Raw genomic sequence first — 11,266 nt, forward strand, 5'->3', positions numbered from 1 at the left:
GCTCGCCGCCGCATGGCCCACCCTCCGGGAGCCAGCAGGCAGGAAGCTAGCCAGCCAGAAGGCTGGCACTCCCCACCCCCAGCTCCCTGTGCGCCGGAAGCCCTCCTTCCGGGAAACCCCGAGGCCGGGAGTGGGGAACACGAAATTACAAAGGATTCTCTTCTTAACTGCAAATGATTGCAGAAGTCTTGCCATCTCATAACGCTTCTGCAATGGCTTATAAGACTTCATTCTACCTTAAAGTAATTCTAATTTGCCTAAAATTAATATAGTGACCCAGATGTTTTGATCAGCTTTAGCAGAGTGTATCTTTCTTCGTCCTTTTACTTTTTATGTATCTGAATGTTTTTAAAACAGTGTATTGGGCCAGGGATATAGCTCAGTGGCATAAGCGCCTGCCTGGCAAGCACACGTCCTGAGTTTGATTTCTGGTACAAAACACACACACACACACACACAAAAACCCCACCAGTGTATTAATGGAAAAGAGTAGGCACAATAAAGCCAACATGTTTAGGAGATGGCTGCTGTTGACAGAATAGCGTATTATTCACAGTTCCTAAGAAGAGGGGCTGTACCTGCCCCTGGAGGCCACCCTGGCAGGCACCCTGGTCAGTCAGCAGGCAGAGGGAGAGAGGGGCCCTGTGGCCGGGAGCACATTCTTATTTCCATGAGCAGGAGCGTGTGAGGCATCGGAGGACAGACTTCTCATAGCAGGTTATGTCCACTTTCTCTCCTCTGCTCCTCCGCATGTTGCTGGCATTTATTTTGCACATCCACATGCGAAGAAGCACCCACCTCATGGTTACTATTTTTTTACTGAACATTTTTTAGATCAGTTAAAATTAAGAAAAGAGTCCTTCAGTTTTTTCCTTTTCTGATATTCCTTCTTGCTTTATGTAGATCTAAGTTTTTAATCTACTTTTCTACTCCTAATCTCTTCCTTCGTTCCCGACACTTGAATGTCTTTTCTTAGATTTTGTCTAACAGTCTTTGTTTCTGTCTGCTTTTTCCTCTGTTTTCTTTTTTTTTAGACAAATTCTCATTATATAGCCCAGGGTGACTTTAAACTCATGACTCTCCCGTCTCAGGGTTCTAATGCTGGGATTACAGGTTAGCACTACACCTGTTTTCTACCTTAGTTTTGAAAAACATTTCACTGGCTATAGAGTTCTATAGCCAGTTGATATATAGGTTGATAGTTTTTTTGTTTGTTTTGCAACATTTTAAAGATTTCACTCCACTCTTCACTTGCCTGCAAAGTAAGACATTTTCTGAGAAGACATCACTTGTGATTCTAATGCTTGTAAGGGGTTCCCCACTCCACCTTCTTTCCCCCAGGTTCTTTCGGTTTTTACTTTGTATGTGAGTTTCTGCAGTTTATGATATGCTTAGCTATATATTTTCTAGTATTTAATCTACTTGTTGCTCTCTGAGATTTGTGGATTTGTGGTTTGGTGTCTATCATTAATTTTAGAAAATTTTCAAACATTATTATTTCAAATATGTTTTCTGCCACATCCATGTTACACCTTTGTGATTGTCCCATAGTTATTGGATGCTCTGGATTTCTTTCTTTTTTTCATCCTTTTTTCCTCTTTGTACTTCAGTGTGAGAAATGTCTATCAAAACATCTTCCGGCTCACTAATTCTTTCCTCAGTTGTGTCTAGTGCACTGATGAGCTCATCAAAGACAGTGTTCACTTAAGTCACTGTGGTTTGACTTCTGGCAATTCTGTTTGATTTTTTTTAGAACTACTTTCTGCATGTTATCTACTTATTTTCATGAGAGAGTTTAACATATCAACTATAGTTATTTTAAATTTGCTGTCTGATAACTCCAACATCTGTATTACATTGGATGACTGCTGGGTCTTTATGTCTGTATTTGCTTGCTTTCTGGCATAACTTGCAAATTTTTTTTTATCAAGTAATAAGGACTTGAGTAAGTAAGCATTTATATGAGGGTTTACATTGCTCTGGCCAGGAGCTGAGCTCTTGCTGGCTTCGGAGTGTAACAGCTATGGAGAGAGAGTGGAGACGTCAACTCTGCTGGTGTATCAAGCCCCAGTTCTGAAGCTTCCTTTGATCTGCTATGATATTTTGCAGCTCCCTAAACTCTGATGGATTATTACTGTTAGTGTAGTGCTAGGCTGTGGTGGAGAAGGGGTTCTCTGATTTTTAAATTAGGCCTCAGTCTTCTGGTTGTTCTCAGTCTTGTTTTCTGGGTACGGCCTTGAGAAGTGGTGTGCTTTCTGGTATCTTCCTTGTGAGAATCTGGTGGTGTTCCTCAAGGAAAAGGCTGGGAGTGCGGGGCTCCCTCTGGAGAGCAGCCCCGGCAGCTTTTCACAGACCCCGGAAAAACTACCAAAGTTCCCCTTCAAACATTCCTGTCAACTGATGCAGCCTGCTCCTTCAGGCATCTTTCTGTTGCACTAACCCTGCAGACAGAAGAGTGGTGGTCTGCCCTGGGACTCAGGCCTCTGGTGAGTTCAAGAAAAATCTTTGATTTTTCAGTTTATTCAGGTTTTTCTTGTGAGGGAAGGAAAGCAGATTTCTAAATTCCTCCATGGGAGAGCAGAAAACTACTTTAAAATAAGCAAGTTGCATTATCACTACAAATTTGACTCTTAATTACATTAGGAAATGAAACAGCAAAAAACAATGACAGCTTACTTTTCTGACTTCCATTGATTTGCATAAGACCCATCTGAAAGGGTGAAATATTTGAGGAAAAATATCTTACACGGCCGGTTCAGGAATAAAGTAAGGAAAAAAAGAATCTGCGAAGAGTAGGGTAATCTTTGAATTGGCCTCCAAAACTGTGGAATTTTTTAGAATAAAAGAGATTTCATTTATTATGTGGAATAAAGACATAAAGTAGAATTGTCCCAGGCAAACCAGGGTGTATGAACAGCCTTACTAATACCTAGATTCATACATAAAAGATAACAGAGGCCAGGATATTTGTTTAAAATAATTCATTTTTTTCTTCACACTGATCTTTATTATTTTTGTAGTTTTGTGTATCTCTTGGATTGAAAATACTGTACATATTTATTTTAAAATGAAAAATATATTAGCATCTATTATTTACTAGAACTTTCTAACCAAGAAAAAAAATTATTTTATTGACTCTTACTAGATTTTTGCTATAAGAAACATAAAAAGTTCATATGCTTCTCCAAGCCTGTTAATATTCAGATTGCTAGTCAGAATTAAAACAAGAGGAAGATCTCTTATAATTACAGAGCACAACATCACTACTAGTAGTGCTTTATATCCATAAGAGAAAATTAGTATCAAAGCCACTGAATCATAGAAGAATGACTTTTCAATATGGCCATAGAATTCTAGAATTTCAAATTTGAAAGGTAATTCTAAGACCATTTATACAGCAGAATCTGAGTCCTCACAAGGAAAAGTTACTTCAAGAGTAAATATGAGGAAAGAATAGGACCCTGAACCCATGTCCTTCAGTGTCCAGTCAGGCAACCTGGACAGCTCCTGCTGAAAGGATGTCTGTAGATGGACAGGTTGTCAGAAATGGACACAGAGGGGCCGGGGATACAGCTCAGAGGTACAAACGCCTGCCTGGCAGGCATAAGGTCCTGAGTTCGATTCCCAGTATCAAAACAAAAGAAATGGACACAGATGTAGATATGGCTATACAGAATCACAATGTGAGCACTGTTCTTATGAAACTATTAACACATATTTGGATGATCACGCACACTCTCCTGAGTTTATTAGGGTATATAGCCCCCCAACTACACAGCAATCCTCCCTTATCTCTGGGGGATACATTCCAAGAACCCCCAGGAGATGCTTTAAAGTGTGTGTAGTACCAAACCCAAATATAGGGGCTGGGGATTTAGCTCAGTGGCACAGCGCCTGCTTGGCAAGTGCAAGGTCATGAGTTTGATTCCTGGTACGGGGGGGGGGGGGGGAAGGGACAACAAAAACAAGAAAAAAACAAACCAAACCCAAATATACTATCTAGTGTATAGTTATAAATATGACACACAGTTTTTATGTTATATATATAAATTATATATAATTTTTCCTATATAAAGCCACAATAAAATTTAATTTATAAATTAGGCACAGTAAGAAATTTTAAAAATTTACAATAGGGCACTTATACTATATTAAAAAGTTTTCAGTATCATTACTCTTGGGCTTTGGGGCTATTCTTAGGTAAAACGTGAGTCATTTGAACACAAGCACTGCAATACAGCAACGGTGAATCTGGTAACTGGGAGAGCTACAAAGCGACTAACAGGTGGGTAGCATATACAGCATGGATTCACTGTACCCATGAAGGGGTAAAGGGATGATTCACGTTCTGAGTGGGATGGAGTGAGACAGCAGGAAATTTTATCATGCTCTTCAGAAGGGCACACAATTTAAAAGTTATGAGTTGTTTACTCCCGAAATTTTCTATTGAATATCTTGGACTACAGGTTACTCAGACCACAGAAGTGAAATCATAGGTAAGAGATCCTTGTGGGGGGCAGGTGGCCAAGTACGTGTATATGATCTGAAAGGGACCTGTGTGGGCTCCTGTCCGTGCCGCATCTACGGGTCTCCTCCATCCAGAGCTACGGTAGCCAGCCTCTGTCACTGCTGTTTCTGAAAAGTGTCTTTCCCACTAGGCACCGTGCCTCTTGGGAAAACGGCTTTCAGGCTTTCCAGAAGGAAGAGAAGAGCTAGAACAGCGTCTCTAGCTATTCAGTGAATACAAGGCTTTCTCACCGAGTATAGCAAGTGAGCTTAAGCATGACCCCCTAATCCATAAAAGCCTAACAGTAAGTATATGCTACTTAGTAAAGCAGAGAAGAGTGTGATCAAACTTTAATTACTGAAGTTATTTTTCAGAATGCAATAGTCCTTCATTGAGATGTTTCTGCACTTAACTACTGAATATTCAGATACTGCGCATTAAACCTGTGAGATCAAACTTGCTTAGAACTTGACCTACACAAATTACTATACCAATACATGGCAGATGTTCTAACATGCAGTGAACACCTGGCAATCAGAAACGATGGGAAGTGTTAGATTATTCTTAGCAGCTGGGTGAGTATAAGCTTGCAGCCTGCTTCTCCCTAGATTTCAGGCTAATTGGTTAATTAAAGACCTCAGCTCCTTGATGAATTCAAGAAGAACTGTGAACTTGCAGCTCATTCAGGTTTCCTTGGTGAGAGAGTACCAGGGACCCTTTCTGGTTCTTGATAGCCCAAGCAAAAAGTAGAATCTCTACTTAAATAAAAAAAGATACAATCTGATTTAAGTATTTAAAAAGGTCATTTTAGCTTCCATGCAAAAGATAGAGAATGAGCCTGGGAGTGAGGGCAAGAGCGAAAATAGACAGAAAGGTGGCTACTGCAACAGCCTACATAGAGGAACGAATTAGTTGTTACAACAATCATGAGAAGACCTGTTTTGCCACTGTAGAATGTAATTCCAAATTTCATAATCTCTATTTTAAATGCTTTATGCAACAATTTCCTGATTTCACTTTCCAGTGTCAGCAAGGTAGGTTGAAAATCATTTTTATGTACATACACAAAATGTTTAAAACACTGAGTTCTCCATATGTTTTTGATAATCACAGTCAAGCCAAGCATGTGGCACATGCCTTTCATCCCAGCTACTTGGGAGGCTGAGGCAGGAGGATTTCAAGTTCCGGGCTAGCCTGGGCAATTTAGTGAGACCTTGTCTCAAGATTTTAAAATGAAATAAAATCCAAGCATGGTGGCACCATCCTGTCATCCCAACCCTTAAGAGGCTGAGGCAGGAAGATTGCTGCAAGTTCAAGGCCAGCCTGAGCTACAGGGCAAAACCGTGTCTCAAAAACAAAAGATGAAACAAAATAAAATAAAGAGAGCTGGAGATACAGTTCAGTGGTGGTGTGCTCATATAGTTGAGGCTTGGATTCAGCTCTCAGGATGAGGATGGTGGCTCATGTTAATACCCCAAAATATTCCTCCGGTATTTACGATATCCACTGAAATGCATTTTACGGTTTGTGATTCTTTGTAAAGCGACATCGAGTCACCACTTGGCCGGAAGTCCTACTTGCTAACAATTCCTAACTAGACAAATCCTGAAATGTTTCCTCGATCTAGATAAAGCTTTTCCTTTCCTTCTCTCCTCTTCTTCCTTCCCTTCTTTCCCGCAGCGGATCAGTCTGTTGGCCCTGCCGCAGGGTCAGCCTGAGACTTGGAGCCGGACGTGTGAGGCTGCCGGGGGCAGCGCAGGCGCCTGACGGTGGTGGGACGAGGGGGGCCCGCCCATCGCAGGGTGCGGCTCGGGAGAGGGTGCTGTGTGCAAGGGTCAGCTCTGAAAAACAGTCGGGATCTCAGTGGGGTGCAACGTGGAAGTCTTGGCAATTTACACCTAAAAGGTTGAAAATGTGGTTTTTTGCACTGTTCTTGCAACTTTTATGTAAGTTTGAAATTTTCAGAATTTCAGAATCTTTAAAAAAGAACTCGTCAAGGAATGTGTGATTATGAGTTGGGTCAGCAGTGTCCCCCAGGAGCTCGGGCGGTCAGAGGCGGGCCCTTAGATCCCGGGCACTGCAGTCACCGAGGAGCGGGTTCACGCCCAGACCCGACTCCAGCCCCGTCTGCCGTCAGCTGCTCGGCTCAGGTACCCCGGCCCAGGAGGAAGGTGACGACACACTGTGCGCTGCTCCTGACGCGGCGCCAGCAGTGGGCTGAAGGGTCTGCGCAGACCTGGCTTCTGCCTCCTCCACCCTCCGCTCCTGGGGCCTGTTCCTACTTTCTCTAGAGCAGAGTCCCTGGTATTTATCTTTGAAAAATTCAGCCTCCGACTGCTGATTCTTTTGGAAGTGAAAATACTTGAGTAGCATGTGGTAAATCTTAAAGGAACAAAGAGTGAACGCTGTATGATTTTAAAATATCTCACATAGTTACTAGAAAAATAAAATCCACAGTTCTTAGATTTCTTAGAAGTGTATCTTTCATGGAATATTTTATTAAGGTCTTTTTGTTGAGATTTGAATAGAGTTCTTACTTCCCTCATGTTTTGGCTAGAATATTGTGAGGATGCGGTAACTGATAAAAACAAAAGGAAACAAACAGAACTTGTCTCATTGGGTGTTTCCTTTTCCAGGCTCTCTTGCCTCTGGGAGTTGGATGGATGGTAAAGTATTTCGGTTGCTACTAAGATGCCTAAGTGTCTTCTCAGGGATTCAAACCTATTGACAAACTTATTCTTATTAACTACCTACTTAGGTACAAAAACAGTCATCCGTGAACCTACTTGATTTCTAAGCAGAAAAAAATAATTTCTTTAACTTTGTGTTTAGGGAACAACACACCAAATAGGAGACAAGAAATTCAAAAGGTCCCATTTCCATATATGTATATATATATATATTCTTATTCTGTACCAAATGCTGTCCTAAGTACACTTTAATTCATTTACTTTTCAGACAATTGTATGAGGCATTTTTCGTACATTACAGAATGGAAACTGAAATACACAAGAGTGTCAGTAACATCCGAAGTCTCCGGGGAAAGAGCAGTCGAATTTGGGAGAGACGATCTGCCGGCCTGGCTCAGGAGCCCCGCCCTGAAGCGCTCCCTTTTCATCTATGTCCCAAACATCTACATGGAGTACATGTTGGAGGAACTCTAAGAACCAATTAAATTTCAGCTCAGAACTGCAGAGTGAGTACAGATACTTGTTATATCTCTGCCTCCAGTTTTACTGAAACCACTACAAAGACAAACTAAAGAATAAATCAGTAACAAAAAGAATGGAAATAGACTTGTATGTTCCGCTATTTCCTGGAATTCAGAAAGTGGATGGAGGGCTGGCAAGATGAAGAACAGACAGACTGAAGCGGACCCTAGCCCCAGAACTGCTCTGATAGGGTGCGGGGGTGGGAACTGCTCTTCCTCGGTACCAGCATCTCTGGGTCAGAAGTCTGGTGCAGGAGGGCGGAGCTAGGAGGAGGCTAAACACAGGGATTTAAACATTGGAAGTGTGTTAAGGAAACACCTGTGTCGTCCACCCTGCTTCACAAGGGTAAAGGAGCCGGGACCCACAGATACATGGATGACTCCTAGGAAGAGCTCCGGGCTAAGGATGAGGACCGCTGCTCTTGATTTTAGTTGCTGAAGGCGTCCCCAGCAGAACTTGAGTCTCCCTACAGATGCAGCCTAACGGAAGATAACCCAAACCCTCCTCATGCAGAACAAGGGCACGTAAGAGAACCAGGAACGTCTGTGTAACAACAGAGAAACATCGGGATCAGTACTCGTAAAAATACTTAGTTCTAAATTATGAATAAAAAATAAAAATTCCTGGATATACATGGGAAACAGTAATTCTGGGCGTGGGGTGGGGAGACAGAGAGGGACAGAGACAGAGAGAAACTGCCCCTGAAAAACCAGAGATAATCCTGAAGCAGCCAGTCCTCCCTTTCCAAGCTTCTGTTAAGCATGAATGTCATTTACAACAGTGTAGGTAAATTACACCAGTCCACCCACACAGTTCAAGCACCCATCGCCATGACTGTCACTGCACGAAGCACAAACTGCACAATTCCACCCACAAGTAACTAAGTAAACAGCACACACACAACTCTCCTTCACGTTACTTCTTTCGAAGCCCAGCAACTGGTCACTGCAGTTATCCAGGGCTCGGAGACAGCCACGACAGCAAGTGTGTAGCTGTGCTGCCGCCTCACTCCCCAGCCATAAATGTTCGCGACATCTCACAAAAACAGGACAGGAGATCAGCCAGTAAAGACGAAAATGCATCGAAGAAACAACTGACACAAACATAAACAGACAAAACACTTCATCACTGCTGACACTGGCAACACTTGGAGGTTCAGACGGGTGCCCAGCAGAAGCAACCTGGTTGGCTGCAGTGAGCGAAGCAGTTAGCTCTGCGTGTCCCCGATCCCACGCACGGGTGTACCTCAACCGCAGACTGAAAATGTCCGGAATAAATGCGTACGTACCAACCCTCTGAAGACTGCCATTCCCTAGGCAATGCAGATACTCACAGCATTTTATGATGTATTACAAGTAACGGAGAAACAGATCATTTAAAATATGAGATGCAGCTTATATGTGAACGTCTTTTCATAGAAGAGACTTGAGCATTTGTACACGGAAGCATCTCCAGGGCCCTAGAAACAATCCCCACGGATGCTGAGTACGACTGCACTGGTTAACAGGAAGAATGAAGGTGTCCCAGAGGGGGCGCCCTCAACAACTTCCTGTTATCTGGAAATATTTCACCAGCTTAAAGGCAAAAAGGACAACATGTTGGAAGCTGATTCAGTTACAAGGGTAACACGTTGTCAAGACAGAACAAAATGCTTACATATACAAAGCAGCACTGGTCAAACTGATGAGGTAACAAAGAAATAGAATAATTTTCAACGTTAATGTTAACTGCACTCAATATTAGTTTTGCTTTATTATTCTTCATTTTCCTTTATATTTATAACTGTCATTTTAAAGTCTTGAAAAAAATTATAAAGGGCATAGAAAAATGTCCTTCCCATTAAGTTTGCTTTTTATTTGTCTTTTTGAGACTGGGTTTCTATAAGAAAATACTTATAGAACATACACAAAAGGGAACGAGGGGAGCCAAAGCACGACACACAAAGATCATGAAATGCAAAGGAGGCACCTTAAGAAAGTCACAAAAAGGCTCCAGAGATACAGAAAACAATGAGCTACTCACAGACTAATGTAAATATATTAAACTCCCCAATCAGAAGACACAGATTGGATGAATGGATTTGCAAAGACGGAACTATATTCCATCTGCAGAGACTCCCTTAAGATGTAAGGGTGCACACAGGCTGAACATGAAAAAGACACTCCACGCAAGTGGGAAACACGCTGGCCACACGAGTGTCAGAAAAAAATATTTGAAAACGCTGTCACAGGAGACAAAAGGACTTAAAACATAAAATGTCAGTCTACCAAGCAGATACAGTTATAAACATCCAAGCACCAAACATCAGGGCCACCAAATATACGAAGCACACGCTGACAGAACTGAAAAGAGAAAGACACACAAGGTTGCAGCAGACTTCGGATCCCTTTTCAGTAATGTGCAGGACGATGAGATCAGGAAGGAGCAGCTTCAGAAATACTACAAATCCATTAGGCCTGCAAGATACACACAAAACGCTGTACCCAGAAATGGCAGAGTACACACTCTTTCTCAAGCACATGGAAAACTATCCAGGACAGACCACAAGTCAAGCCATGAAATAAGATTTAACTAATTTAAGAAAACTGAAATCATATGAAGCATCTTTTTCAACCACAATGGAATAAAAATAGAAATAGCCAAAGGAAAACTAAACAATACACACTTACGTGGAAATAAAACAAAAAAGGACTCAAAGAGAAACAAGAAAATATCCTGAGACAAGTCAAAATGAGAACAGCATGGAATGCAGCAATACCAGTAATGAGGGAGTATTACAGCTGCAAATGTTCATATAAAAAAAGACCTCAAATAAATAATCTAATTTTATACCTCAGAAAACTAAATAAAGGAGAAAAAAGTAAATCCAAAATTAGCAGGAGGGAAATAAAAAGATTAGAACAAAGATAAAACAAATAGAAAATAGAAACAATGAACGAAGCTAGGAGTTTTCTGAAAAAAGAGAGACAAATGTTTAGTTATTAACTGAGAAAAGATTCAACTAAAGTCAGAAATGTGCTGGATACTCTGGGTGTGGTGGTGCACAGCTTTAATCCTAATACTCAGAAGGCTGAGGCAGGAGGATCCCCATGAGTTTGAGGCCAGCCTGGGCTACATAGTGAGAGGAAGGAAGGAAGGGAGGGAGGGAAGAAGGAAAAGAAAGAATGAAAGAAAGGAAGGAAAGAAAAAAGAGAGAAAGAAAGAAAGAAAGAAAGAAAGAAAGAAAGAAAGAAAGGAAGAAAGAAAGAAAGAAAGAAACAGAACAGTGCTAGGCATGGTGGTTCAGACCGTAACCCCACCTTCTAGGACTAAGGTACAAGGATCAGAAGTTTGAGTCCAGCCCGGGCAACTTAGCAACTTACTGTGATCCAGTCTCCAAAAAATTAAAAATAAAAGGGCTGGAAATGTAGCTCAGTGCAGACTCTGGGCTCTGGGTTCAATCCAAGCATGGTAATAAGTGAATGAAATGAATGAGTAAATAAATCAGAAATACAACATGAAGTATTGTAACTGACGCTACAGAAGTAAGGGTTATAAAAGATGGCTA

At 41.6% G+C, this 11,266-nt stretch overlaps 1 long non-coding RNA gene across 2 annotated transcripts in view; it reads left to right on the top strand.

Moving 5' to 3' along the window:
* Positions 1 to 10,590, top strand: part of LOC102010866 — a 13,143-nt gene extending 2,553 nt beyond the window's left edge. For both annotated transcript variants that reach the window (XR_001236261.1, XR_001236262.1), the window contains exon 3: positions 7,466 to 10,590. This is a non-coding gene — a long non-coding RNA (uncharacterized LOC102010866). The remainder of the gene's footprint in view (positions 1 to 7,465) is intronic.
* The last annotated feature ends 676 nt before the right edge of the window (positions 10,591 to 11,266 follow it).

The sequence above is a fragment of the Chinchilla lanigera genome, unplaced genomic scaffold, assembly GCF_000276665.1.
Source record: "Chinchilla lanigera isolate Chin_1 unplaced genomic scaffold, ChiLan1.0 scaffold00053, whole genome shotgun sequence".
NCBI lineage: Eukaryota > Metazoa > Chordata > Mammalia > Rodentia > Chinchillidae > Chinchilla > Chinchilla lanigera.